The sequence below is a fragment of the Triticum aestivum genome, chromosome 7D (genome assembly GCF_018294505.1).
Source record: "Triticum aestivum cultivar Chinese Spring chromosome 7D, IWGSC CS RefSeq v2.1, whole genome shotgun sequence".
Lineage (NCBI taxonomy): Eukaryota > Viridiplantae > Streptophyta > Magnoliopsida > Poales > Poaceae > Triticum > Triticum aestivum.
The window spans coordinates 509,097,276-509,101,861 of record NC_057814.1 but is presented as its reverse complement, the minus strand read 5'-3'; the positions used below and the strand labels follow the sequence as shown (position 1 = coordinate 509,101,861).

Sequence of the window (4,586 nt, the reverse complement as noted above, 5' to 3'; positions counted from 1 at the left end):
TCATTGTGAGAGCCGGCCATGCCGAAGTGTCAAATCCAGCGATCTTGTGAAGCCACGGTCTCAAGTATGACAGTGCAAGCTTTCACATGGCCCCTATACTGCCCCTATGAAGCAGAAGGGTAGTTCTTTCACTCCTAGTGCATACAATCTATGCTACTAAGCATCCCCAGAAAGCCCCTACTGGCATTGATCGCCAACAACTGGATTGTATCTACAGCAGTTGACTCTCTCAAGTACTCCGGGCCAAATACTGCTACCACAACCTTGTAGAACTTAAACATGGAGTCTAGGCACGTGGACTCGCTCATTCGGACATACTCATCTGAGATCACCAGGTACTCAGTATGCAAGCATCTGAATAGCCGCGGTGCATTTCTGATAAGAGGAGAAGCCAGCCTTTCCCAAGACATCCTCCTTGCACTCGAAATAGTTATTGTACGCCATCATCCCCTCCCGGATACGGATGAACACATGTCTAGCCATCCGAAAGCGGCGCCGGAATAGGTTGTGTTTGAAGAGCAAGTTAGGAGACTGGAAGTAGTCCTGCCAGAGTAGGCAATGACCGCTCTCCCTGTTGTGATTCAACGCCAGAGTAGCCGTGCTTGGCGGTGCTGCTAGCGGCGGAGGCAATGGGGTGGCGTTGACATTGGGGTGCTGCGACGGCGGCGAAAACAGTCTGCCAACGTCAGAGTATGGGGCCGTTGGAGTGGCGCGCTACTAGGGGAGATATGTGTGCGCGGGCAGGCAGCCTGGACACCGGAACTAGGCGGCGGTGAGGAGGGGGATGGCCGGGTGTGGTGGCTGTCGATGGGAGGAAGGGGGGATAGCCAATGTGCCACCGACTGGGGAGGACAAGGGCGGGCGTCGCGCCGACGCAAACCCGACCTAATTTTGGGTCTGAAATGGGTCGCACGCTAAGCAGACGCTGGTCCATTTGCGTCGGCGCGTTGGGCCGTCATTTGTGTCTGTTTCAATCCAAACAGACACGTGCAGACAGTTTGTGTCGGCGTGTTGGAGTTGCTTTTATGTCCGGAAGTGGTCCGCCACAAAGTGTCCGGTTGAGAGAAAAAATAGTAGGCGTTGCATGAGGCGGGCTATTTATGGTTTAGTGCCCGGTCGAGAGTAGAGAGAAGAGAGACCATGCATGTGATTGATCAAGTGCATGTCCTGACTCCGGCGAAGCCCCAGTTTGTCTCTTGAACATTGAAATCCGTAATTCCGGACTGACAGCTTTCTATTAATGTCAAAAGTGGTCTGGACAACATGATCCAGACTGTTTGAGGGTCGGCGTCGGACTTGTCCTTAAAAACAGGTGGGGGATTTGGCCCCCTTTGGTCGAAATGAAGCAGGGTGAAATGGACGCTCACCCTGCTCTTTGGAGGGCAGGAGCGATGGATTTCAAATTCCCACGGTGATTACGCACGTTTCCGGTACTTGCAATTTGCCCGGTAGTGTAGAATCCCACCACGTATCGCACGTTTCCGGCACGCGAGCCGCTCCCATCCTATACCCCAGGCGGGCTTGCTTGCTGGCCATCAGCCTACGCCACGTATCCTGATGCAGAGGCTCAATACAGCGGTGCTGGTGTCCGAATTCTCTCCTGCAGACGATGGTCCAAGAGGTGGCGACGAGAAAGGATGCAAGTTAAAACAGTACTGGAGAAGACAATAAACGCAACGTCAAGATGGCCGAGTTGGTCTAAGGCGCCAGTTTCAGGTACTGGTCCGAAAGGGCGTGGGTTCAAATCCCACTCTTGACAAACAATCTTTTTTCATTTTTTTAATTAATTTGCTACGTCGCCCTCTGAGCCCGTTTTATGCTGAGTTTCAAAGTTTGAGCACCATCCCTTTCAAGAAAAAAAGAAGAAGTTTGAGCACCACATTCGGTTTCACTGACAGAATGTAACCTAACACACCGCCCTTCAGTTCACCACTGCCACGCTTCTTCTCCAAGAAGATCTCAGTCGCTCACTCCAGCAGCCCGGCGGCCTTGTAGGACTCGACGCTGTCCCTGAGGCACTCCTCCACCGCCCTGAACTTCCACCCCAGCGCCTGCAGCTTCTTGGAGCTCATCATCCTGTCGTCTTCCCCTTCAACGAACCTGCAAAATGACCTTCAGGTTAGCGGCCTCGCAAAATGCAACACCCATGGTGGACTCTGCGGGCTTGCACCAATCGTAGATCAAATATGTCCGTTCTTACTTCACGGGCCGTGCAAGGGCCGGCCATTTCAGACAGCTTCTTTCGATATGCACCGCAGATGTACCGGCCGGACGCCTCCGGGGTCTCGTACGCCAGGACGAACGCGTCGGCGAGGTCCCGGACGTCCACCGCGTTCCTCGCCTTGTCCTCCACGGTGTCTCGGTCGCCTGCACATGCAACAAGGCAAGACACACGAGAAATGTTGATCCACAGTTGCTCCTTGTCTAGTACTACACGATAAGGCACACCGGTAGAAAGGCTTGCCCTTCAGCAGGTTGATGAGGACCAAGCTGCTGGTGTTGGCCACGCGCTGCAGCAGCGGGCCGAGGACCAAGGGCGGGCACACGGTGACCACGTCCAGGCCGGTCTTCTCCGCGTGAGCCAGAGCCTCGCGTTCGGCCAGTGTCTTGGAGAGGGCGTACCACATCTGCCAAGATGAAAATCCGACAGAAGATGAGTGGCACGCACGTAGGTTGGTTATTACTACCACTGTGCATGATTTTGGTTTGGAGACGGAGAAGAGAATGCCACCCCGGCGGTTCTGCAGTGGTCCTCGTCTGACCACGCGTCCTCGTCCAGGACGGCGTCCCTGGGGAAGCCGGGGTTCATGGCCACCGCGGCGGCCGACGACACCACCACGACGCGGCCGACCTTGGCTTGGTGGCAGGCCTTGAGCACGTTCTGCGTGCCCCTCACCGCCGGAGCCAGGACCTCCACCTGAGCACAGGCGAGGTCACCAGGACAGAAAAACAAATTCGATGATACGTACTATTAGATCGATACTCAGTTTCCTGATGAAAATGGCACGTTACCTCTGGATTCTGGGGTTTGTCGGCGGGGACGGAGCTGGCGACGTGGAAGACGCCGCCGCAGCCGGACACGGCGTACGCCACGCTCGCGTAGTCCAGCACGTCGGCCTTGAACAGCCGCAGCCGCTCCCCGGCGCCCTCGAGCGCCCTCAGGTGGCCGGTCTTGCGGTCACCTGCGTACACGAACGCACTTGCACCGTCGGGTCGGTCCTTTGCACGGGACAACTCAAAGAAAGGTGGCGTCGGTTTCGTCTTACCGAGGTCGCGAACGGTGACGTGCACCGTGTACTCGCCCGTGGACAGGAGCCGCTTCACGAGCCACGAAGCCGCCGGCGCCGCCGGCGCCGGTCACGCACACCGTCTTCGTCCTGCTCGCCTCGCCCTCCATGGGTTCCTTTTCTTTTCTCCTGGTGTTCTTGCCGCCTTGCGGTCACCGCTCACCGGCCGGCGCCTTCGTGTATCGATCTATAAATGCGTGCGTGTCCGGCGTCTGGTGGCGGCGACCGCTGTTTCTACGGGCTGCGCGTGGCAGCTGCTTGGTCTGAAATTGGGACAAGTGTGGCGCGGGGGTCCAACTCAGGCTGCAGAGCAAGACACGCCTTGCCGCTCGTGTGGCACGCAGGACCCTGCTGGATCTCTAAGCTTAATGATGTTTATCTAGCGTAGAAACTGTATCGCGGCAAAGATACTCCACCCGTTCCATAATATAATAGTGTTTTTAACTACAGGTCTCGGTTCATTGTTTTGTTTCCAGCCGAAAATTATTGAGCTGCCGGTAAGATACCAGTGTAAAATTTCCAAAAAATAAAAGTGTAAAATAAACACCCCGTATTTAATTACAACGATTCCAAGCGCGGCCACTGGGCTCAAAACACCAGCCGATGCTGGTACAAGAAGGGTTCGGGTTGAAACGAGAGAAGTCTATGTTCCAACTCTGAACTACAATCAAAGTCTAATGTACAACTCTGAACTTCAATACCGTCTGTTTTGCAACCTTGAACTTTTAAAACCAAACAAAACCCAACCCTCTCTTCGGTCAAACTGGTTTTATCCCAAGTTTGACTGGTTTTGACCGGTCAAAATCCCAGTCATCATAAAAAAACCTAAACAAAAGCCTAGTCAGCACTAAAAAAACCTAAACCAAAGTCTAATCAACATCTCCTTCATCTCCTTGATCCCACTCGGCCCGCACTAGGCGTCAGCCGGATGATTTGTGCGAGTTTTAAGCCGCCTTCCGAGCCGTGCGATGGAACAAGCAAACCGTTGGTTCTTGTGTTGCCTGGGTGGCGGTGGGTGTGTCAACACAAACGTCTCTTTGACCTTACCGTTCCTTGGGGTCGGACCAGTCAACGCACACACTCCTCGTTTAGTAGAATATTGTCTTGCTTTGTTCTTCCCCATCGTAGCACCGGCTTGCTGCATGGCGGCACCATCGCAACACCGGCCGGTAGCACGTCGATCGTCGCAGGACCGGCTGGCAGCACATCTACCGTCGCACCACCGGCTTGTAGCACGGCGGCGCCGTCGCAGCATCGACGCTACCCGTCGCAGCCGAGACACCAACGGAGTATTCGTTG

At 55.0% G+C, this 4,586-nt stretch overlaps 1 non-coding gene and 1 pseudogene across 1 annotated transcript; one reads left to right on the top strand and one right to left on the bottom strand.

Moving 5' to 3' along the window:
- The first annotated feature begins 1,678 nt into the window (after positions 1 to 1,678).
- Positions 1,679 to 1,759, top strand: TRNAL-CAG (transfer RNA leucine (anticodon CAG)). Its single transcript has one exon. It is a non-coding gene; the product is annotated as a tRNA-Leu (tRNA).
- LOC123167073 (cinnamoyl-CoA reductase 1-like) lies at positions 1,683 to 3,412 on the bottom strand (annotated as a pseudogene).
- Positions 3,413 to 4,586: the final 1,174 nt, after the last annotated feature.